This window comes from Schistocerca americana, chromosome 2 (assembly GCF_021461395.2).
Source record: "Schistocerca americana isolate TAMUIC-IGC-003095 chromosome 2, iqSchAmer2.1, whole genome shotgun sequence".
Lineage (NCBI taxonomy): Eukaryota > Metazoa > Arthropoda > Insecta > Orthoptera > Acrididae > Schistocerca > Schistocerca americana.
In genome coordinates this window covers 731,663,688-731,690,717 of record NC_060120.1, presented here as the reverse complement: position 1 = coordinate 731,690,717, position 27,030 = coordinate 731,663,688, and positions in this window count along the sequence as shown.

The following is a 27,030-nucleotide window of genomic DNA, read 5'->3' as shown; positions in this document are numbered from 1 at the left end:
ACCGGAAAAAACAAAACTCACCGTTAAGGAAGTTGTATAGTGTACATACAATTACACAATTCGTTCACAATAAATGTTCAAAAATGTCCCCACCGAGTTCACAACTCGCTAACTGTTGCCAACAATGACATAAACGTTTCTACATTCTTAATGGAAAGTAAACAAATTTAATTGTATAATAATCTTTGCTTCCCTGGATGTTCTGGAAAACTACTGCAGATACACGTCTGGGACATGTTTTATTAAATTCACCAGACTAATAACAACGAAATAAATGGAAATGCTTTACTTTAACCTCGTACAGTTTTGCGATCGCTTCGTGTTAGCGAAGTTGTTAAATTCCAGGCAAAATTGTTTATTAGCCGTAACTCCTGACTAATCATTTGCTGACCTATGTTAATATGAACTTTTTTCTTTAGTTTTATTTGTACAATAACATACTAAAATATTTGCATATCTTCGTGAATCATCCTGTATATGACGCTGAGTGTACATAGAAAATTATGTCATTTTATAATTGAGGAGATATGATGTCATAATACATTGAGTTGGTTTTATACGAAACTCCAGGGCGAAATTCGTTATGGTACAGGTGATATATCTACACAGATATGTGTGAAATATATGAAATATGTACGACATATACTTATGCGGACAAAGTTGTGGATAAGAAACTACTCTAAATCCTTGGACAGATTACATCCAAACTTGGCACACATTTCACAATCTGGAATGAAATACTGTGGGGATAAGGACCAGCAACTTGCTGTTGTGGTAGAGTGATAACGTGGAGAAGAAGGGAAGCGGAGAAGATGGCCAGACAGAGGGTGATTTTTAGTGACATATTCCACAGCTCCTCTGCTTCTTCACGTTCGTGCCAGCGTTCGCTCCCTCGACCAGGGACGTTACCTTTTACAGCATACCGCATTGACATCTGTCTGACCTAAAATCATTTCGTTGTTAACGGTGTTATGCCATCTCTGCTTGGGTCGTCCACTTGCCACCTGCCATAAATATCACAGTTTTGACCACCGTGGAATACACTGCTCTGATGACACGTACATGTCAATACAACTAAAGGCTGTCCTGCAAAACATCTGCCAGAAACTGTGACATAATTTGTGGCGTGCAAGTGTCTCTCAGACGTCACTGTTGTTGCCCAGCACACTGCGCCATACATTGCACAACACGGCGGTAGACCATCTAGTGTGAAGGGCGTGCCGAAACACTGTCTGTCAGCACAACGAAAAGGGAACACACAAATAAAATGTACTTGAGTTGTACACACAATATAGTTACGGTGTCTGTCAAAACTTGCGCAATCATATGCGTAAGAGTATTCAAGTGGTGACAACCAAGATCACATGAAAGCTGTCCATATTACAGCTGTTAACCAAAGGGCTAAGAAAAATATCCGGCTGATGGTGTGGATCCTATGGCGCGTTCATGTTAATGGTCAGAAATAACATGGGGCAATATGATACAGCCCCAATACACTCGCCAAAGAGTTGGTCATACACTGGCACCTTCCCGCTTGACTCATCGACTGATGGTAACTGGCGTATTCAAAGCCTTGACCTTACTTCGACCATGATAAAATTTCTTGACATACCGCATCCTCTCAACCCCTTCTATCGCACGTAGGCTGATTTAATGTGCCTCGTTCATCACTCAAAATGCTTCCATGACTTGTAAGTAGGATCCAAGATACCAAAATGTGTTCATCTTCTGTGTATTCGGTTCGTGATTTGGGACGTTTCGAATGTAAGAGCCGCCCCAAGTATTCAGTCTGTGACTTTCAGTTACAGCCCAGACCGAGGCGTAACATGTACCATTCTAGAAGGTATAGGGTTGGGTTGTTGGGGGAAGGAGACCAGACAGCAAGGTCATCGGTCTCATCGGATTAGGGAAGGACGGGGAAGGAAGTCGGCCGTGCCCTTTCAAAGGAACCATGCCGGCATTTGCCTGGAGCGATTTAGGGAAATCACGGAAAACCTAAATCAGGACGGCCGGACGCGGGATGAACTGTCGTCCTTGAAGGTATAATCTGCCGTTATTTGTTATTTTGCACTTCTTCTCAGCACACAGCTCCTGCTCTATATACGTACATACAATCCGATTGGCCACTAAAGCTCGTCACATAACTATTATTTTTGATGCCGATAATGTATAATATTGCATATACGTAAAAATACAAGGTATAGCGTGAACAATTGTTATATGTATGTGTGTATATCAGGAGAACCTACGCCGTATGTAAAGATAGTATAAAATGTGTCGCCAGTGTTATAATAAATATGCACTATCACAAATATGGTAAATATACTCGGATATGTGTAGCAAATAATGTTTTTACTATACACCAATTATACGAGAACGTGCTAAAAAATAATGCCTCCGAATTTTTGTATGTGAAAACTCTTAAGGCTTTTTAATAAAACAAATGTTATTAACAGTCTGCATCTTTGTCCTTGATGCCTACATGTTTCTAGCCCTGTGCCGCTAGAGGGAAACGAATTGTATGGTGTAACATGGCGGTGTGCAATACCATTATGTCGGCAGTGAGAAACAGCGTCCTGTGATCGAGTTTCGAAGTCGACTAGTTCGTCCATTCATGGAGCACCCTCTTGTTCAGTATGGTAATGTCAGATCACAAATGAGTACAACAGTCCAACACCTAGGGTTCAGTGTGACCGACCATCCTCCATACAGTCCGCACTTGGCCTCATTCAATTTTAAACTCTTTCCAAATTTAAATAACAATTCCGAGGATTTCACTTCGGTAGTGCTGAAGTGGTGCAAGCAGAGGTGAGGTTGTGGCCCCGTCAACAAACATTCTATAGTGACGGTATTAATAAACTGATCTCTCGTTGGGAAAAATGGATTTATTGCTGCGTGACTGTGTCGATAAATAAATATGTAGACATGATGAATTAAGATGTGGAAAGTTAATAACGTTTTCTTTGTTGAAAAGACTTCAAGAGTTTCCATATAAAAGATTCGGGGACTTCAGTTTTCAGCACTCCCTCGTAAACAACCAGTCTGCTGATCTTTAGTTAATATGGTAGTTCAGTAAGTAGTCAGGCACTATACAGCCAACAGAGCCCACCACCTTCTACAGCACTGAAAAACTCGGTACGCGTGCGACGGCATGCGCTAACTTACATGTACCCAAACGCCGCGCGCAGAAACGGGAATGTTCCGGAGCTCATTCCTCGGGTTCTGTTGGTGATGAGTAGGTAGGGTCAGTTATTATGGATACACATTTACCCATTTACACATCCAACAGAAGTATCATCTGTCCTAAAGTACAGAGTCAAAATACACTACTGGCCATTAAAATTGCTACAACACGAAGATGACGTGCTACAGACGTGAAATTTAACCGACAGGAAGAAGATGCTGTGATATGCAAATGATTAGCTTTCCAGAGCATTCACACAAGGTTCCAAAGCATTCACACACCTACAACGTGCTGACATGAGGACAGTTTCCAACCGATTTCTCGTACACAAACCGCAGCTGACCGGCGTTGCCTGATGAAACGTTGTTGTGATGCCTCGTGTAAGGAGGAGAAATGCGTACCATCACGTTTCCGACTGTGATAAAGATCTGATTGTAGCCTATCGCGTATCGCTACATTGCTGCTCATGTTGTTCGAGATCCAATGACTGTTAGCAGAATATGGAATCGGTGGGTTCAGGAGGGTAATACTGAACGCCGTGCTGGATCTCTTTTTTTTCGGTCATCAGTCTACTGACTGGTTTGATGCGGCCCGCCACGAATTCCTTTCCTCTGCTAACCTCTTCATCTCAGAGTAGCACTTGCAACCTACGTCCTCAATTATTTGCTTGACATATTCCAATCTCTGTCTCCCTTTACAGTTTTTGCCCTCTACAGCTCCCTCTAGTACCATGGAAGTCATTCCCTCATGTCTTAGCAGATGTCCTATCATTCTGTCCCTTCTCCTTATCAGTGTTTTCCACATATTCCTTTCCTCTCCGATTCTGCGTAGAACCTCCTCGTCCCTTACCTTATCAGTCCACCTAATTTTCAACATTCGTCTATAGCACCATATCTCAAACGCTTCGATTCTCTTCTGTTCCGGTTTTCCCACAGTCCATGTTTCACTACCATACAATGCTGTTCTCCAGACGTACATCCTCAAAAATTTCTTCCTCAAATTAAGGCCGGTATTTGATATTAGTAGACTTCTCTTGTCCAGAATTGCCTTTTCTGCCATAGCGAGTCTGCTTTTGATGTCCTCCTTGCTCCGTCCGTCATTGGTTATTTTACTGCCCAGGTAGCAGAATTCCTTAACTTCATTGACTTTGTGAACATCAATCCTGATGTTAAGTTTCTCGCTGTTCTCATTTCTACTACTTCTCATTACCTTCGTCTTTCTTCGATTTACTCTCAAACCATACTGTGTACTCATTAGACTGTTCATTCCGTTCAGCAGATCATTTAATTCTTCTTCACTTTCACTCAGGATAGCTATGTCATCAGCGAATCGTATCATATCCTTTCACTTTGTATTTTTATTCCACTCATGAACCTTTCTTTTATTTCCATCATTGCTTCCTCGATGTACAGATTGAAGAGTAGGGGCGAAAGGCTACAGCCTTGTCTTACACCCTTCTTAATACGAGCACTTCGTTCTTGATCGTCCACTCTTATTATTCCCTCTTGATTGTTGTACATATTGTATATGACCCGTCTCTCCCTATAGCTTACACCTGCTCTTTTCGGAATCTCGAACAGCTTGCACCATTTTATATTTTCGAACGCTTTTTCCAGGTCGACAAATCCTATGAAAGTGTCTTGATTTTTCTTTAGCCTTGCTTCCATTATTAGCCGTAACGTCAGAATTGCCTCTCTCGTCACTTTACTTTTCCTAAAGCCAAACTGATCGTCACCTAGCGCATTCTCAATTTTCTTTTCCATTCTTCAGTATATTATTCTTGTAAGCAGCTTCGATGCATGAGCTGTTAAGCTGATTGTGCGATAATTCTCGCACTTGTCAGCTCTTGCCGTCTTCGGAATTGTGTGGATGATGCTTTTCCGAAAGTCAGATGGTAGGTCGCCAGACTCATATATTCTACACACCAACCGTGAATAGTCGTTTTGTTGCCACTTCCCCCAATGATTTTAGAAATTCTGATGGAATGTTATCTATCCCTTCTGCCTTATTTGACCGTAAGTCCTCCAAAGCTCTTTTAAATTCCGATTGTAATACTGGATCCCCTATCTCTTCTAAATCGACTCCTGTTTCTTCTTCTATCACATCAGACAAATCTTCACCCTCATAGAGGCTTTCAATGTATTCTTTCCACCTATCTGCTCTCTCCTCTGCATTTAACAGTGGAATTCCCGTTGTACTCTTAATGTTACCACCGTTGCTTTTAATGTCACCAAAGGTAGTTTTGACTTTCCTGTATGCTGAGTCTGTCCTTCCGACAATCATATCTTTTTCGATGTCTTCACATTTTCCCTGCAACCATTTCGTCTTAGCTTCCCTGCACTTCCTATTTATTTCATTCCTCAGCGACTTGTATTTCTGTATTTCTGATTTTCCCAGAACATTTTTGTACTTCCTCCTTTCATCAATCAACTGAAGTATTTCTTCTGTTACCCATGGTTTCTTCGCAGTTACCTTCTTTGTACCTATGTTTTCCTTCCCAACTTCTGTGATGGCCCTTTTTAGAGATATCCATTCCTCTTCAACTGTACTGCCTACTGCGCTAGTCCTTATTGCTGTATCTATAGCATTAGAGAACTTCAAACGTATCTCGTCATTCCTTAGTACTTCCGTATACCACTTCTTTGTGTATTGATTCTTCCTGACTAATGTCTTGAACTTCAGCCTACTCTTCATCACTACTATATTGTGATCTGAGTCTATATCTGCTCCCGGGTACGCCTTACAATCCTGTATCTGATTTCGGAATCTCTGTCTGACCATGAAGTAATCTAATTGAAATCTTCCCGTATCTCCCGTCCTTTTCCAAGTATACCTCCTCCTCTTGTGATTCTTCAACAGGGTATTCGCTATTACTAGCTGAAACTTGTTACAGAACTCAATTAGTCTTTCTCCTCTTTCATTCCTTGTCCCAAGCCCATATTCTCCTGTAACCTTTTCTTCTACTCCTTCCCCTACAACTGCATTCCAGTCACCCATGAGTATTAGATTTTCGTCCCCCTTTACATACTGCATTAACCTTTCAGTATCCTCATACACTTTTTCTATCTGTTCATCTTCAGCTTGCGACGTCGGCATGTATAGGTGAACTATCGTTGTCGGTGTTGGTCTGCTGTCGATTCTGATTAGAACAACCCAGTCATTGAACTGTTCACAGTAACACACCCTCTGCCCTACCTTCCTATTTATAACGAATCCTACACCTGTTATACCATTTTCTGCTGCTGTTGGTATTACCGGATACTCATCTGACCAGAAATCCTTGTCTTCCTTCCACTTCACTTACCCCTACTATAGCTAGACTGAGCCTCTGCATTTCCCTTTTCAGATTTTCTAGGTTCCCTACAACGTTCAAGATTCTGACATTCCACGCCCCGACTCGTAGAACGTTATCCTTTCGTTGATTATTCAATCTTTTTCGCATGGTTATCTCCCCCTTGGCAGTCCCCTCCCGGAGATCCGAATGGGGGACTATTCCGTAATCGTTTGCCAATGGAGAGATCATCATGACACTTCTTCAATTACAGGCCACATGTCCTGCGGATACACGTTACGTGTCTTTAATGCAGTGGTTTCCATTGCCTTCTGCATCCTCATGTCGTTGATCATTGCTGATTCTTCCGCCTTTAGGGGCAATTTCCCACCCCTAGGACAAGAGAGTGCCCTGAACCTCTATCCGCTGCTCCGCCCTCTTTGACAGGGCCGTTGGCAGAATGAGGCTGACTTTTTATGCCGGAAGTCTTCGGCCGCCAATGCTGATTATATATCAACATTTAGGCCGTGGCGAGAAACGAACCCGGGACCGCAGACGTTCTGATTATGAATCAAAGACGCTACCCCTAGACCACGGGTACTGGATCTCAACGGGTCTTATCCGCATGGCTGTAACGGATCGTGCAGCCACGTCTCGATCCCTGAGTCAACAGACGGGGACGTTTGCGAGACAACAACCATCTGGACGAGCAGCTCGACGACGTTTGCAGCAGCATGGACTATCAGCTCGGAGAACATGGCTGCGGTTTCCCTTGACGCTGCATCACCGACAGGAGCGCCTGCGATGGTGTACTGAACGACGAACCTGGGTGCACGAATAGCAAAAGGTCATTTTTTCGGATGAATCCAAGTTCTGTTTACAGCATCATAATGGTCGCATCCACGTTTGGCGAAATCGCGATGAACGCACATTGGAAGCGTGTATTTGTCATCGCCATATGGCTCGTGACAATACGCCAGTCACAACTCTTGATGAACCGTGGTTCCGTGTTGAAGCTGCATGGGCAGCTGTACCTGTAAACGCCATCCAAGCTCTGTTTGACTCAATGCCCAGGCGTATCAAGGTCGTTATTACGGCCAGAGATGGTTGTTCAGGGTACTGATTTCTCAAGATCTATGCACCCAAATTGCGTGAAAATGTAATCAAATGTCAGTTCTAGTATAATATATTTGTCCAATGAATACCCGTTTATCATCTTCTTGGTGTAGCAGTTTTAATGGCCAGTAGTGTATGAATATTACACTCTTCCTCCAGTTTAGCCAAATGGAGCATATCGGGTGGGCCTTTTTTTCGAATTGGATGTGGTCTACGGTGGCTCTTATGGGATTTGAGAAGGCGTCATTAGTTCTTGGACGGTTCCTTAGAAAACAAGAAAAGCCTTTTTCCAATTTTTCGTACCAAAACCGAGCCGTGGATTCCAAGACAGCTATGCACATAAAACGGTTGTGACTTTTACAATATATTCCTAACACACCGATGTCGAAAAGTCTGGAAAATTTTCTTGATATCTTTATGTGTTTCCAAGTCACGAGATTCAAAGTTATCCAACTTGTAGAAGCAAAACACGCAAAAATTGGGACCGAGTGGGGTAGTGTAGTTGTTAGCATAATGGACTGACATTCAGTAGACAACGATGCAAACCCCCAGGCCACCCTGATTTAGATTTTCCGTGATTTCTCTAAAGCCCTCGAAAGGGCACAGCTGTTTCCCTTCTCCATCCTTCCCTAATGCGAGCTTGTGATCTGTTTCTAATGAACTCGTTGCCGACGGGACGTTAAACACTGATCTCCTCCTCAACTAAGACTGGGTGACGAATTTAGAGCCGGCCAGGGTGACCGAGCGGTTCTAGGTGCTACAGTCTGGAACCGCGCGACCACTACGGTCGCAGGTTCGAATCCTGCCTCGGGCATGGATGTGTGTGATGTCCTTAGGTTAGTTAGGTTTAACTAGTTGTAAGTTCTAGGGGACTGATGACCTCAGCAGTAAGTCCCATAGTGCTGAGAGCCATTTGAACCATTTGAAAGAATTTAGACGTGGCGCCGACCGCATAATGCTTCGGCACGTCACTAATACCATACCTGGAATTGTGACAGCGGCAGTCATGAGGACAACAACAAAATCAAGGTTCAAAGTATCTCGTGTCACAGATGGCGTGAGCTAATGTCTATGACACAGATCATCAAAAACTGCCATATTTTGATATTTGATCTAATGTAACCCCCACTGGCTAGCTGTTGAACAGGAATTCTGAAAATCACATGCACCTATGGGTGATCATGCACCGCATATTGTTCCAAGAACATTGTGGGAATGGAAATCTTACATAATTTGCTGTTCTGGAAATGATGGAATCCTTCTCCTGATCTAAATAAGCAACGTGTATGGTGCGGCATTGTGTAAATCTTTTCAGTCATTTGTTGTGTAGGGAAGATGTCATCAGTAGCGCCACAAACTTTAACGAAATCATTTGGCTGGCAGAATGCTGGATGACAGTGAGTGTGTGATGGCCCAAGATTCCATCACATTTCTTTCTTTTACATATGACGGAAGACGAATTGTTTGCTATCTATTGATAGAAGTAGTGCTCGACAACGCCTTTAATTTCTTAGAGAAGAATTCACAAGAAGAGACAGAGCTGATGTGGTCAGATGGAGGACAGTGGACGAAGAAATCCACGTAAAGCAGTCGATATAAGGGTGGATATCTCGATAGCAATTAGAACATGTAATTATTTATAGTATCCTTAAAGAAATTAAAACCTTCTACGGAAATTTACTGATTATCTACTTACGGCATCTCATTTTTTTTTAAAATATTAATTGTGCTGCTATAAAAAGGAGTTTGATAGAATATCAGCCTGTGCTGTGATCCATAGTTACGTAAGCGTTGCGCAATATCCGTTCGTGGTATGACAGGAAGCTCACTGTGCGCTCCCAGTGGAAGGACGGAGTCGTTTCTGACTGCTTTTCTGTAGTAAATGATGGATCAAGTAGACATCGTGGGAGCTCACAGGAAATGCAGCTCTGGGGAGGCTGTTACGTCACTGAGCCCAGCTGACAGGTGCTTTGATCGTGACTACCAGCGTACGTAACTGCTGCACGAGCTCTGCTACGTTACTCTCCCCTCCCCTCCCCTCTTCTCTCATCCCAGTCAGCAGTCCGCTGTCAAGTACTACACTGTTCAGAAATGAGCGACGCAGATTTTGTCCATGAAACCTGGCCACCATTACCCGGCGAGGCTGCACCTCCTATGTAGCAAGTGTTTGTAGTAATTTGGCCGTTAATGGTTGCTTCATATCAATAACAGAAAATGTAGAGCTATTAACAAGATACTCCTAGATTAAAACAGTAAAAATAAGAAAACGTTTTTCGACATCATTATGTAATAGCAAATATCAGAGAATGATGACAAAAGAAACGCTTCCTATGCGTCGAGTGGCATAACATAAACTAAGCCGAAACGTTCGGGAAGACGGGGAAATTCTAGTAAACAGTTTTGGATGTAGTTTTTGAGCCCATTGTCAGATAACATACCGTTTCTAGTTTACATAAGTCTTAGAGTTTTAACTTTTATCTTTCATTTGATTTGGGAAGTTACTGCATTTCGCCGCCCTCTAATGACCAGCCACAAGTTTCATTAAGGCATTTTAACCACCGTTTACATGAAAATTTAAAGCTATGCTCTCTGACTTTTAAGAGACATAAGTTGAATTGTTTCCCAAACAATCAGCTTTTATCGATGTTTTTATGATCGCCCGACAGATCTGCAATTTTGTTTATAGGAAAAGGTTTCAGAGTAAAAAAATAGCGTACTGTGGTCCTTTTTAATGATGATCATGTCCGGAGCCCGACTAATGTACCTTTCTGGCAAAACAGGTCGCGGATAATGCCGAGCTGCACCGTGAATCGGAGTCCAGGTTACACTGAAGGTATCGCTGTAACTAGCTTGGTGCGTAAGTTCATAGTTTGGAGCACAGCCTAACACATAAAGTCAGGACCCTTCTCCTCATTTTTTTAAAACATCTGAATACGATATCGGATGAGTGCGAATAGTGTCGTTTTATACTGTTCTGTAACAGTTTTTACAATGGGAAGCGTATGTAGTACCACAGAAATCGACAATAACTGAAACATGACACCACATTTGCCTTTCTTTACTTTCTGAGGACCTTGGGCTGTATGGAAAAGTACATTACAGAACATTTAATTTGAAATACTGTTGTATCCTACAGATATTTATTTAAGAACGACAATTTCTTTTAAAAGCAAAATAATGCCTAGGGAACAGCACAACCTTTGACTTTTTTCAGAGAAACGTTGTGTATCAACTCAACAACGTTTTTTCACCCCACTTCCAGTCTAATCTATGAATGTGGATCGTAGGAATCTTGTATGGACTGCAGTACCTACATTATCTGAAGCAGACGATGAGACACCATAACTGTGGCTGAGGAAAACGACACAAAAGTGATAATAAAAAGTCAAAGGCATTAAAACTATTCGCAACACAGAAGAAACGAATTCCACAATTGTTGCTACATCTGAGCCACGAACGGCAAACATCTTCAAAATATTCGCTTTTCAAGGGAAAGTAGTTACATTTACAATAATATTTGTGGATTGGAAAGTCGTGTGAAGTGCAAGAACGTGCGATTCATCAGAATCAAAGCAAAATTTTTACTAGTCGAATGAAGTGCCTATCACAATAAGAACAGACAACGACATAAATCTCTTCCGTGAAGTATGAGTTGATATTCTCTTGTTGTCAGTGGAGTAAGTTGCAGTTATAAACATACTGGAAAGTATTTATTCATGGATAAGTTACAGCTTGACTTATGTTTCTCAATCAGCGGGTTCGGCTGTTTCTACCGCTCTATGGCTCTAAGCACAATGGGACTTAACATCTGAGGTCATCAGTCCCCTAGAACTTAGAACTACTTAAACCTAACTAACCTAAGGACATCACACACATCCATGCCCGAGGCAGGATTCGAACCTGCGACCGTAGCGGTCGCGCGGTTCCAAACTGAAGCGCCTAGAACCGCTTGGCCACACCGGCCGGCGGACTATCTCATCTCATTTCCTGTATAACATCAGGATACTGTGAACCTCATATACGAAAGTTATGACGATTCAGTTTGCCGTATACATGGAAAGTTGCCTCATGGGAGAAACAAATCTTTTCCAAAAAGTCGTTGTTTGCGTCAGTCTTGCCAAGCATTTCCACTGCAAACTGTTCGTACTGTGAGTTGTCAGCAGACTTTAATACTCGTAGCTGCTGCACCTCGTAGTGATATAGTCTAACATTTTACGCAAGACACTGCGCACTGTTGATTCTCATTTCCAACTCTCTGACCGCCGTAAGCACCTTTTTTGTCGGGTTCCTTGCAGAAGTCTGCCGTATCTTGTCCACGTTGGCGTCTGAAACAGATGGACGAAACTCGCCCGATTTTTAAGAACACTACCTTTCTCCATAAATGATGGAAGCCGAGAGCGAATACTACGGTGATTAGCTTCCATACCGTGCTCGAAAGTTTCGTTGCATTTGGGTATCTGACGTCGTGTGTATGAACTAAGTCCCACACTGAGCTTTTTCCTGTGGCGTACACATTTTTTGAGGTTTTCAAGTTCAGTTTTTCGTCAAAATTGCATCGCCAGCCGCGCTGTTGCAGGCGCCATGTCACTACTAATCGTGCGGCACCTCCCGCCGGAAGTTCGAGTCCTCCCTCGGGCATGGGTGTGTGTGTTGTCCATAGCGTAAGGTAGTTAAATTACTTTATGTAGTGTGTAAGTCTATGGACCGATGACCTCAGCAGTTTGGTCCCTTAGGGATTCATACACGCTTTTTTTGCGTTGCCTTGAAGGTAAAAAAAAAAAAAAACTTTCACCGAGTATCTTACCACAAGATGAAAATCGTTTGCTAGTATCCAGTATAAAGTTGTGAAAATAATTTATGAGCGCTTTTAATAACTTTACATTATGAAATATTAGAGTAGTAACGGTGTAATATCAATTACACTATAGTGTAACAGATTAATTTTAAGAGTTTCTGTGAAGATACTTTTCTGTGAAATAATGGAAGTTGCCCAGCAGATCTTCTTAAAATTTAGTTTTAAAGTCAGCTACAGCAACAACAACATTCAGCATGTTTTGTCAGGCTGTTGAATATGTATGTAACATTTCTCATGTTCGTAATGGTATAAAGGGATAATATAAATTTCCTTTGACTAGTTGCTGTCGAAAACGCAGTTCTCAAATATAAACCACGGTACTCCGTAGCTCCTGTATGTGTTGACTGATCTGAGTTTTATGTGTCAGTCGACTGAGGCACACATTTTGTTACGTTAGTGGCCTACACAACAACTTATTGTTTGCAATTGCTTGGAAAAGTACACAGAATATTGAAAGTGGCAGTGTGGGAGTTTTCGAGGCAAAACTTGGCGCTTGCAGTGCAGGGCGGTATCAGACCAGTGCGGCAGCTGGCGGCCCTGGCTGTGGCGTGTTAGCTCTGACAGGATACGCTTCCGCCACCAACAGGATATGCAAGTGGTTCTTGTAAGAACTTCACCAACCTGTTACTCCCTTGTCGGTCAACTACTGGAGTACCTTGGCACCCGTAATTGCTCCACTTTCGTCCTTCTCAGTTGATACTCCGTTTTCACCTCAAAAAGAACGGAAAAATTTGACAACGTACAACAACGAACTATTGAAGTGGCCGTGCGGTTAAAGGCGCTGCAGTCTGGAACCGCGGGATCGCTACGGTCGCAGGTTCGAATCCTGCCTCGGGCATGGATGTTTGTGATGTCCTTAGGTTAGTTAGGTTTAACTAGTTCTAAGTTCTAGGGGACTAATGACCTCAGCAGTTGAGTCCCATAGTGCTCAGAGCCATTTGAACAACGAACTATTACTTAAAAGAAAAATGGTGTGCAAAAATATAAACGTACCACTGAAAAGACAGTAAGTTTGTCTCACCCGTTGTGGACGTTGAACCTGCGACTGTGGTTAATGTGTCGAATGCTTTGCAGACTTTGTATGCTTCAAAAACACTTTGTTCTTCCCTAGAAAGCTTTCGAGCCGCGGCAGACTCATCCTCAGGTGGCAGGTACTTAACGGAATCCCAGCGACGTTATGTAATAGGTGATATTTTATTATTATGCCTAATGAAACATTTTGTTCTTCCACCAGCTAGCCTTCTCCTAAGCTGGATTTACACTTAGGCGACAAAAGTCAAGGGGTATCTTTTAGTATCGGGTCGGAAGTCTTTCCCGGGTAGTGCACCAACTCGAGGCGGCATGGCCTCAACAAGTTGTTGGAATTCCTCTGCCGAAATGCAGAGCCATGCTGCCTCCAATGCCGTCCATAATTGCAGATAGGCTGCCAGTGCAGGATTGGTTCAAATGGCTCTGAGCACTTTTTTTCACAACTTAAGACTTTAATTATTTTGAAACTGTACTAGACATTAGCAAACGATTTTCAGCTTGTGGTAAGATACTCGGTGAAAGTTTTTTTTTACCTTCCAGGCGACGCAAAAGAAAGGGTGTGTGAATCCCTAAGGGGGACGTTATGGTCATCAGTCCCCTAGAACTTAGAACTACTTAAACCTAACTAACCTAAGGACAGCACACAACACCCATTCATCACGAGGCAGAGAAAATCCCTGACCCCGCCGGGAATCGAACTCGGGAACCGAGAACGCTACCGCACGACCACGAGTTGCGGACTAGGGCAGGATTTTGTGTACAAACTGATCTCTCATATCTCCCATAAATGTTCAATGGGATTCATGTTGGGCGATCTGCGTGACTAAATCATTCGCTCGACTGTCCAGAATGTTCTTCAAACCAATCGCTAACAATTGTAGCGCTATGATATGGCAGATCGTCATCCATAAAAATCCCATGAAGCCCATGAATGGCCTCAAATGGTCCCCAAGTAGCTGAACATAACATTTTACAGTCAGTGATCGGTTCATTTGGCCAAAAAGACGCAGTTCATTCCATGTAAACACAGCCCACACCATTATGGACCGACACCAGCTTGCACAATTCCATGTTGACGACCTGGGTCCAGGGCTTCGTGGGGTCTGCGCCACACTCGAGCCCTACCATCAGCTCTTACCAACTGAAATCGGGACTCACCTCACCTGACCAGGCCACGGTTTCCCAGTCTACTAGGGTCCAACGGTTATCGTCGCGAGACTAGGAGAGCCGCTGCAGGCAATGACGTGCTGTTAGCAAAGGCGTCTGATATCATAGCCCATGTTGCTCAATTTCGCCGCACTGTCGTAGCGCATACATTCATCGCACGTCCCACATTGATTTCTGCAGTTATTTCACGCAGTATTGCTTGTCTATTAGCAGTGACAACACCACCCAAACTCTGGTGCTCTCGGGTGCTAAGTGAAGGCTCTCGGCCACTGTGTCGTTCGTGACGTTTGTCAGCTGAGTGTATTTACTGGAACTCTGGCGACGTTACGTAATTTCAGAAGTTACAGGATGACACTTCATGACGATGGTTTACAGAAAACACTTACATGATGTACTTGATTCCGCATACATTTTTAATGCCGTTCTAGACAAGCGGCTCATATTTAAACATTTAGTAAAGTTCTTTTGTTACGAACTATTATCATGTGAACGAATATTTTTTTAGTTTTAATGACATTGTCTTCGATGATGTTCCTAACTAGTAGTTTTTGAGCCAGTTGGTTATTATGACTGCAGTGACGATTGGGTGTGATAAATAATCGCTCATAAACAGCCACCATGAATAAAAATCTGCACCGTTCTTTTGTTATATCCCATTCTAAAAGACCTATTTTATCTTCACCTTTTATGGTCGACGTTTCACTTCAATACCGCAACAATCGAAATAGATAGTAACAGAAATACTTACATATTTGATGTTACTATGTTTCTCATTTTTAAGACAGCTTTCCTTGCAGTCACTTCTCTACATTTCATGTGTCTTTAAGACTGGCGTCATCAGTTATTTTGGGTCCAAAAAACAAAACTCGTAGTTTTGTTTCCGCTTCTCATTTACTAATTCCCTCAGCTCCACATGACTGAATTACATTTGTCTGCAAGTTTCCCTATTAATATGTAACATTTGTGACCTCTTCACCAGACATCATCTATTGCGTTCAACTCATCATTCAAATTTTTTGCCATCTCTGGTAGAATTGCAACAGCATGGTGAATCCTCCGCATATGGTCCACTTGAAAATGTTGGTGGGGTTCTATTATCCCTTGGTTGAGCGTATTCGGTGATGCAGTCCAGGGTCTGACGCCTGCCTCTATAGGTGGTGTAACTTGAACCTGCCTTCCTTCCATTCGTTGTTTGATCAGTCCGTAGTCTGTGCCTTTTGATTTTTACCGTCTGTCTTGGAGGAGTATGGTGCTTTATGGGGTTGACATTAATTTATGAGCTAACATCAGGTCTTCAGTAAGTAGACTCTGTCTGCCACTATGTAAGTTACTCTGTTTTGAGTGTATTTTGATAAGCACAGCGTTCTTTTCATGTCTTATGAGTTGATTCACTCTAGTCGTTTGAAACTGAGTATCTGAGGTGTCTCCATACAAGATATATGCCGCGTAACGCAATCGACACAGCCTTTATGTTGAATAGTCTGAAGTCTGTTTCTCCAGATACTACTTTCAGTTTCTTTGTCTAAATTCTTGCCTTCATCGTTCTTACTAACTTTAATTCAGTGTACTTGAAAAAGGTGTATGGCCTATCACCTGCTGTGCGATTCGTGTTCAGTCCTGAGACTGGTTTGATGCAGCTCTCCATGCTACTCTATCCTGTGCAAGTTTCTTCATCTCCCAGTACTTACTGCAACCTACATCCTTCTGAATCTGCTTAGTGTATTCATCTCTTGGTCTCCCTCTACGATTTTTACCCTCCACGCTGCCCTCCAATGCTGAATTTGTGATCCCTTTATGCCTCAGAACATGCCCTACCAACCGGTCTATTCTCCCCTGTTCTATTCAATGCCTCCTCATTAGTTACGTGATCTACCCATCTAATCTTCAGCATTCTTCTGTAGCACCACATTTCGAAAGCTTCTATTCTCTTCTTGTCCAAACTATTTATCGTCCATGTGCGATTCGTAGGTATCCGTTTCTTTTCACTATTTGCACTTCTTGTTCCCTGCAGATGAATTTGTCATTCTTTGTCAAGGCTCTTCTTCTCCTGAATTTCACTGCTTTTTCCATATGATAATTATGACCAAGTCGTTTTACTGGGACTATTCTTCCAAATTGTAAATCCTGTTGTGACCATCGGTACATATATATCCCATCTACAAATGTATTTCTTTGAATTCACAGTGATATGAAAGTCCCAATTTGTGTGGTACTGTTTTCTAACTTTGAATGTATCGACTCTTTGAAGTCAACAGGTTCATGGTTTGGCTGCTAACGCGTGTGATATCGTTTACTGCTTCAGTTGTGAGTTGGGTGCCTTGTGTTTTTGCGCTTTTATGTAACTTTTTCCTGTCTGCAATAGATAAGCTCAGTAAAAGTAATTATTGTTTCTTTTTACACAGATTGCTAGAAACATACAGATTTTTGCACATAGTTATTGATAAAATAATATTTGTTTAATGGTTTTGTCTTATGGCCAGATTGTAGGGAGTTTCTGCTTGTGCCTTTTATTCATATTTCCGTCTAAAGTTTTACATTTATGTACTTTATTCGGTGCTATACTCTTATTTTATTTCCCTCGATTTGATATTAAGTGGGAAACTCCAAAACAGCATCTTGTTTTGCTTGCCTTCCCCTTCTCTTTATATTTCTCAGAGTTGAAAGCAGCCTTACAAGAGCAACGTGAAAAAAAAGTTGGTCGCATTTTTCTCCATTATTACACTCCGACATGATGAAACTTTACTACTGCAACGCCCAAAAGAAAATAAAAATGACGGTGTCACCACCTGAGTGCCCACTGCCAATGGCATATCATTCTCTCAAAGGCTGGTAGAACCGATCTACAGCTCCCATTACAGCTGCGTATTCTGTTATGGATGCAAGGCAGAATATAGCTGAGGTTGTGCTATCGCTGGATTTTATTGTCACGAAACTTGTATCTTTCAGCAGATGACGATATGAAAACACGCTAACTGGCTTATTACCTTGCCAGTTTATTGCAGATACACACCGTTTTCTACGGATGATAATTTGCACTTACGTAACGTTGTAAAACATTTTTTAGCAAGGAGAAGAAGGAGGCGATTCATACAATGCAACACGTGGAAGAAAAGGATGACTAATTTCATATGTAGCTACGGCAAAGTACCACCATGTATTTAGCCATATTCTGAAAAATTAAACTTATTTAACGTATTAATGGTTTACTCTCTTCATTTCACAGACCATAATCCCTAGTAAAGAGGTTATTTTAAATGGGGCATATACATTATGTCATCAAAAGTATCCGGACACCCCCAAAACATACGTTTTTCATATTAGGTACATTGTGCTGACACCTACGGACAGGTACGCCACATCAGTGACCTCAGTAGTCATTAGACATCGTGAGAGAGCAGAATGGGGAGCTCCGCGGAACTCACTGACTTCGAACGTGGTCAGGTGATTGGGTGTCACTTGCGTCATACGTCTGTACTCCTGATTTCCGCACTCCTAAACATCCCTAGGTCCACTGTTTTCGATGTGATAGTGAAGTGGAAACGTGAAGGGACATGTACAGCACAAAAGCCTACAGGCCGACCTCGTCTGTTGACTGACAGAGACCGCCGACAGTTGAAGAGGGTCGTAATGTGTAATAGGCAGACATCAATCCAGTCCATCATACAGGAATTACAAACTGCATCAGGATCCACTGCAAGTACTATGACAGTTAGGTGGGAGGTGAGAAAACTTAAATTTCATAGTCAAGCGGCTGCTCATAAGCTGCACATCACGCCGGTAAATGCCAGACGAAGCCTCGCTTGGTGTAAGGAGCGTAAACATTGGACGATTTAACTGTGGAAAAACGTTGTGTGGAGTGACGAATCACGGTACACAATGTAGCGATTCTACGGCAGGGCGTGGGTATGGTAAATCCCCGGTGAACGTCATCTGCCAGCGTGTGTAGTGCCAACAGTAAAATTCGGGGGCGTTGGTGTTATTGTGTGGTCGTGTTTTTCTGGGAGGGTGCTTGCACCCCTTGTTGTTTTGCGTGGCACTATTGCAGCACTGACCTACATTCATGTTTTAAGCAACTTCTTGCTTCCCACTGTTGAAGAGCATTTGGGGGAATGGCGATTGCATATTTCAGCACGATCGAGCACCTGTTCATGGTGCACTGCCTGTGCCGGTGTGGTTACACGACAATAACATCCCTGTAATGGACTGGCCTGTACAGAGTCCTGACCTGAATCCTATAGAACACCTTTGGGATGTTTTGAAAACCGACTGACATCGATACCTCTCCTCAGTGCAGCACTCTGCGAAGAATGAGCTCTCATTCCCAAAGAAACCTTCCAGCACTTGATTGATCGTACGCCTGCGAGAGTGGAAGCTGTCCTCAAGGCTAATGGCAGGCCAACACCATATTGAATTCCAGCATTACCGTTGGAGGGCGCCACGAACATGTAAGTCATTTTCAGCCAGGTGTCCGGATACTTTTGATCACATAGTGTATGTCCCACTGGGCTCAAGGAGGAATAAATGTAGAGAACCATTTATTGCTCCTCGAGCCTAGCAGGACACATAAATTCCACTTAAAATAATTATAAAACTGTAAACAACAATGAAAATTTAGAAACATTGCCTGACTCAATATCCACTACAAAAGCAAAAAGCGAAGTTTTACAGCGATGTGCGAAAAATTCAGTCACGAAAGGGTTAACAGCTTTTTCCAGGGACTCTCTTCTTTGTGGTAGTAAGAGTATATCATCGGCATTTTGCCGTATTCTCAGTTCTTCTAACTGTCTCCTTTGTTTCAGGTCATGGGTCATACGTTCAGTATAGCAGACGTCCAGGGTCTCCCTGCAGTCCTCAAGGTAATGAACAACATCATACTTTAAAAAATCAATCACGAGATTAAGTGTAAATGTCTTGGAGATACTGCGGAAAATCCCTATCTGTATTTGTCGTCTGGATTTAAATCACCGTCCTTCGGAATGAGTGTCCAGTAGCATATTAATGCACTGCTTTGCAATGTATTACCTTTCAAAGGATGTAGTTGTAACTGACCATCGTGTTCAACAATATCTTCGAAAGTTTGTTTAGAGCTACTACAAAATGAAAATATAATTATTTTGCCATTGTAATTTAAGTATTTTAATAGTACAATTTTTTCAAGTGCCCTTCTTTCTGACCTCTTAAGGGTGACACACTCCAAATATTCATACTTCTTAAGTTCTTTACATAACAAGCTGTAACTTCACAAAGTGCATTCTCTCCTATGAGGCACTCGTCTGAACTGCTGATATTATTATGTAGTCTCTATTTCGTTATTGGGCTAAAATTCTGAAAAAGGCCTATTTTTTGGTCAATATCTCACCTGCCAAATCAGTTATCATTAAGGAATTCAGTGTGTCCCTTTCCAGACTATTACAATTAGCTTTATCCAAAAGTGGAGTTGCTCCCAGGTTCCTAGCAGTTGATGACTAGCCTCCACTTCGTTCAGCCTTGCTCATGGACGTCGGAAACCTCAGATTCCGAACATTCCTTCTATATCCTTTCTACTTAACCACAACTTAGGGCTTAATGCCATCATAAAATTGATTATTTTGAAAAGGCGTAATAGTGGTATAAGTGGGGCATATGGCAACTCTTTAAGCATTTCTTCTCTCCAAAGAACGACGTTATAGTCGCGGGGAGACTCGCAGTAACTGAACGTTATGAAAGTAATTTGTTGCCAAGCATAATGAGTAATTCCTTATTCATTTCAATTCTGCTCCATGTCGCGTAGTAGCGCTGCCTTCCACCGCATTCAGTTTGTGACCGCGAGTGTAGAGGATCGATAAAACTTGTAAGCTCACAACGGTAGATAGACTACAGCATATAGGGAGTAGAAAACGTACGTCAGACATTATCTGTGTGAAAAAAATAAAATAAAAAAGAAGTTAGCGATGTTAAGAAGAAATTGCTGCAGTCTGGTAGTGTTTTACTTTCCCTGTCTGGTAGTAGCCATGGATGTGGTGAAAGCCCACATTTACAGGAAATGCTAGTTACAGCGTTCTGAGTCACCAGAATATTCAAACCTATTGCAAGTCTTAGACATATGACAGAAGACCTATACACTCTAAGTAATACACAAAGGAGGACCAAGCTGCAATAGTAGGTTGGGACAGGCAACAGTGTGACAGGAACAGCGTTTGTACCAAAGATAGTGCTTTGGGTATAACTTGATACAATGTGTACATTGTTAATTTGCTTAGACATAATAATAAGCAACTCGTCATAAAATCCGTGGAACATGACAATGCTGAGCTAGAAATGACAATGATTACTTTGTTCACATTTCTCTGATACCTTTTGGGGCTATCGGTAGAGATAGTCTCAACAACTCAACTCAATAGGTTAGGGCAGAAAAAGATAGTAGATCACATTAGAAGTGCTTCACGTCACCTCTAGTCAAATATTTGTAAAGGTAAGAGATCTGGAGTTGTTTTTATGCTAAAAGCAGAGATCAGTGCAGCAGTGTAACCAACATCAGCATCGAAACAACTGACAAGAAGACAACTAACGGTAGTAGCAGCAGTGAAGGAGTTTCTAATGTCAGATTGCAGCAAGAAATTACTAACATAAACATTGTGCATAGAATCCATAGCTTTTTAATATTACTTCACAAAAATCTACAAGGTTTAATTAGTAAATAAGATAGATTAGAGTTGCTAATAAACGAAGACTATCGTAATCTCTGTGGTCTGCAATACTGAGCATTGGTTAAAAGAAACAGAAAAATGCAATATTATAATTACAAATTTTGAAATGATAAGGTGATTTTGTAAGCAAAGCTGAAAGTGTGGTGGAGTATAAGTGAAAAGGGTTGCACGTCAAAAGATATAAAACTGAAATTAATTGCAGTTTTGTCACTAAATGAGCCACAAATGACAGAAACAGGATGATTATGATCAGTTGCCAGACATCGTGTTTGTAAGACACAATTGAATTTGTGCTTAAAACGTCCTTAATAGAAACTGCAAAATTAATGACAGTTTTGTCACAAGAACAGAATAATAACAACAATAGAATTTTCAGTTTCATGGTACAGTAAGTAACTTGGGAGAAGTTGTAGCAAGTTATTTTCAACAAAGCATCTAACTAACATTTTTTGCTCTAGAAATATAAATTATATGTTGCATTCCAATGATGAAAATAAAATATTAGGTAAAGTCAAATACAAGTGTAACTCAAGATACACGGAAATCATTACAAACTCTTACAAAGCTCAACAGCAGCAAAGCAAATTGCAAGTTTAAAACAGCATGTAAGAAGCTACTGGAAAGTGATAACAACAGTACAGAAGCTAGAAAATCAATAAACTATCAAAGAGGAATGTAGCAAAACCAAGTCACTATGGCCGGCCAGAGCGGCCGTGCGGTTCTATGCGCTACAGTCTGGAACCGAGCGACCGCTACGGTCGTAGGTTCGAATCCTGCCTCGGGCATGGATGTATGTGATGTCCTTATGTTAGTTAGGTTTAATTAGTTCTAAGTTCTAGACGAATGATGACCTCAGAAGTTAAGTCGCATAGTGCTCAGAGCCATTTGAACCAACCAAGTCACTATGGCAGTTATTAATAGTAATGTGATAGAAATAAAGTAAGACACAATAAATTCTTTTTTAAAAGCGAAGAAAGAACAATTCAAGGTCATACAAATACTGGTAACGTATTTAATGAATATTATAAAATTATGGAATAATATACCAACGTCCACCAAAATGAAACTACTAATTTCATACTATAACATAAATAAGAAATGCAATTAGTAACTACAGACGTGCAATAAACACTCACAGAAGGCAGGTGGCAGCACTTTCAATGGATAGTACGTAAAGCGTGTCGGAGAGACGCGGATAACACTGCTATCCTTGTCGTAATGCGTAAATTGAGCAGTCTATCTGACGTCCGAAAGAGCATGTTCATTGGCTTTCCGGCTAGGGGTGGAATCATTTCCGAAAGGGCTAAGTTAGCAAACTGATTACGTGCCACGTTAGTAAAAGCATATCCTGTACGGTAAAATGGTGCTGCGCCGAGTCAACCACGGGCCATAGATGACAGGGATGAATGACGGCTGCGGAGACGTGTACGGGCAAATAGATGTGCAACTGTTGAGCAACTTACTCACCAGATGAGCGAAGGAGCTATCAGCAGTGTCTCATCAAGATGTGTAAGGCCCTCCGCAGCAGGCGCCTGGTTAATGAACCCATCATGTCTGCTGTTCATTGACGACGAAGGCTGGAATTTGAGAACGAGTAACGCAACTGGACGTCCACCGAGATGGCTGTTGACATGTACGGCATAAAACATCTGAAAGCAAACCCCCTGCAACGATCGAAGGAGCATTATGATTTGCGGAATGTGTTGGTGGCATTCCCTAGATGATCTCGTCATTCTGGATGGCACAATAGACGAATATATCCTCGGGAGCCATGTCGACTGCTATATACAATTTGTTTTCAACGGCGCGATGGCATCTACAAGCAGGACAATGCAACTTGAGCTCGTGTGCTTCGAAGAGCACCAGAATGAGTTCACTGTACTCGTCTTGTCACCAAACTCCCCGGATTTAAGCCCAAGCGAGAATCTGTAGTGCCATCTCGATCGTACTGCCTTAACTATGGTTCCACAACCGAGAAACAAAGCGCATCTGGCCCAGGTTTTGGAGCCGGCATGGTACCTTTCAGAATTTCTGCACCTCTTGCAGCGGTCTGCGCTGCAAAAGGTGGTTATTAAGGCATCTGACAGATGGACACATGTGACCATGTATATCACATGTTGAGTTTTCAGCATAAACAATGACCGTGTGAAACCCAGCTCATTCTGCTCTTCCACGAGATCCAGAAAGCAGTAGCTAACGTCGCCCCGTTGATGACGTTTCCTTGACTTATGAAAGGTGTTAGATACAGTTCCACAAATTTAAAATTACAGTGATACGATGAATGATTAAGATGTTATAACGTACAGCACTTTTCCCTGTACAGAGGTAATGGTTCACCGCTATTTGAGACATGTGAATAAAGAGGAGATATAACTATTGCATATGTATGCACAGTTGGAAATGTACGTTAAGGTTTAAAATGAAGTTATGTAATGTTAAGTCACTTTTCTGGAATGTAACAATTATATATATATATATATATATATATATATATATATATATATATATATATATAGGAACTATGTATACTTTATAGCCTATGGTTCGACAATGGACAAAGCAGCTCGAAACTACACATTACAAAAAAAAATTTTTGGCTCAACTTTGACAGCTACACCGAAAAATTTATTTTCAAACCTCACTTGACGAGCATCTGAAGACTATTCGTCACTCTAGGATCGGAACCACATAGGATTAACAGAGGGAATGGAGAGAATCTAAAACAGAGCAGCAGGTTTCGTTAAAGGTTAATTTAGTAAGCGCGAAAGAGTGACGGGGTTACTCGGCCACCTTCAGTGGCAGACCTGCAAGAGAGGCATTATGCATCACGATGAGGTTTGCAATTAAAATTCCGGGAGTCTGCTTCCCTAGACGAGCAAACAAATGTATAGCTACCTACTGCATATAGCTTGAGAAAAGACCACGAAAATTGTATTTGAGATATTCGAGTTCACGATGAGGCTGGCTAACGATCGCTCTTTCGGGCAACATTCGCAACTGAACAGGAAACGAGTAAAAGACATGACACACAAAGTACCCTCCGCCACACATCGTAAGGTAGTAGGAATGGCTTTTATTATGAAGTGCGTGACAAGTCCATTTATCAGAAAATTATGCTATACATGCCGAGTACTCATGAAGTACTGTTGATGATGATCCTTCCTTCGGCTGGGGATGTGAAACTTGGCGGCCACCTTGGTGTTATTCGCGAGAAGTATACTTGTATGCGCGGCACCGTATTTCACCTTCTTGCTTCTCTCATCGCCATGCAACAGAAACATTACACACCACTTTTTTATTTATTTATTTATTTATTGTTACGTGGGACCAAATTAAGGAGAAGTCTCCATGGTCATGGAACGAGTCAATACATGAAATTATAACACGATAGTAGAAACAGATAAAATGAAATAAAAGAAACATATTCAGGCGACAAGTCGTAAGTTTAAATAAAGAAAATCAACAATGTAACACTGGAATTTGCTTAATTTTTAAGCTCTTCCAGGAGCCCCTCGACAGAATATAAGGAGTGAGCCATGAGGAAACTCTTCAGTTTAGACTTAAAAGTGTTTGGGCTACTGCTACGATTTTTGAGTTCTTGTGGTAGCTTATTGAAAATGGATGCAGCAGAATACTGCACTTCTTTCTGCACAAGAGTCAAGGAAGTGCGTTGCACATGCAAATTTAATTTCTGGCTAGTATTAACTAAGTGAAAGCTGCTAACTCTTGGGAATAAGCTAATATTGCTAACAACAAACGACATTAAAGAAAATATATAGCCTGCGGGCAATGTCAGAGTTCCCACACTACTGAATAGGAGTCGACGAGAGGTTCTCGAACTTACACCACATATAGCTCGAAGAGCCTGTTTCTGAGCCAAAAATACCATTTTTAATCAGAAGAATTACCCCAAAAAATAATACCATACGACATAAGCGTATGAAAATATGCGAAGTAGACTACTTTTCGTGTTGAACTGTCGCTTATTTCAGATACTGTTCTAATGGTAAATAAAGCAGCATTTAGTTTCTGAACAAGATCCTGAACATGGGCTTTCCACAACAGCTTACTGTCTATCCGAAAGCCTAGGAACTTGAACTGTTCCGTCTCGCTTATAATATGCCCATTCTGTCTAATTAAAATGTCGGTTCTTGTTGAATTGTGAGTTAGAAACTGTAAAAAATGAGTCTTACTGTGATTTAGCATCAAATTATTTTCCACAAGCCACGAACTTATTTCATGAACTACATTATTTGATACTGTTTCAATATTACACACAAGATCCTTCACTACCTAGCTGGTGTCATCATCAAACAGAAATACGTTTTAATCACCTGTAATACTAGAAGGCATATCATTTATATAAATAGGAAACAGCAGTGGCCCTAGCACCGACCCCTGGGGAACACCCCACTTAACAGTGCCCCATTGGGACTGAACATCACTACCACTCTCAATACTGCGAAGAATTACCTTCAACTTTCTGTTCTTAAAGTAAGAGGGGAATCAGTTGTAAGCTACTCCCCTTACTCCATAATGGTCCAACTTCTGCAGTAATATTTTGTGGTCAACACAGTCAAAAGCCTTCGTTAAATCAAAGAAAACACCTAGCGTTCGCAACATTTTATTTAATCCATCCAAAACCTCACAGAGTAAAGAGAATATAGCATTTCAGTTGTTACACCATTTCTAAAACCAAACTGTACATTTTACAGCAAATTATGTTAATTTAAATACTCCAGTAACCTTGTATATACAACTTTATCGACAACTTTAGCAAATACCGATAGCATAGAAATAGGTCTAAAATTGTCAACATTATCCCTGTCTCCCTTTTTATAAAGTGACTTCACTACCGAGTACTTTAATCGGCCAGGAAACCGACCACTACTAAAGGAAAAGTTACAGATATGCAACAACTCCTAAAGGAAAAGTTACAGATGTGGCTAAGTACTAGGCTAACATACATAGAACAATACTTCAGTATTCTGGTGGATACCCCGTCATATCCATGAGAGTTCTTGGTCTTTAGTGATTTAATTATTAATTCAATATCCCTCTTGTCAGTATCATGGAGGAGCATTTCAGGTAACAGTCTCGGAACACTTTTTTCTAACAGCGCTATACGATTCCCTGTGGGGACTAGGTTTCTATTTAGTTCACTTGCTATATTCAGAAAGTGGTTATTAAATACTGTACATATATGCGACTTATCAGTAACACGGACATTCCCACTATGCACTGATTCTATATCCTCGACCTGTCTCTGCAAACCAGCCACTTCCTTTACGACTGACCATACGGTTTTATCCTGATACTTAGCTATTCTATCTGCATACCACATACTTTTTGCCTTTCTAATAACATTTTTAAGCACCTAACAATGCAGTTTGTAATGGGCTGCTGCATTTAGATTTTGACTCTTTCTAACGTTTTGGTATAGTTGCCACTTTGTTCTACAAGATATTCTTATCCCTCTAGTCAGCCATCCAGGCTGCCTGTTTGCGCTAGTACCCTGTTTTGAACGTTCTAACGGAAAGCAACTTTCAAAGAACACTCTACACGCAAACACACACACATACACACACACACACACACACACACACACACACACACAGTAGATACCTATATTACAATAGGTTGTAATGGAGCATGATTTAAAAAAAAACACCTGTATTAGTACTCGACGTTACCCTGGTATATGTTTATTCCAGATCAGTTA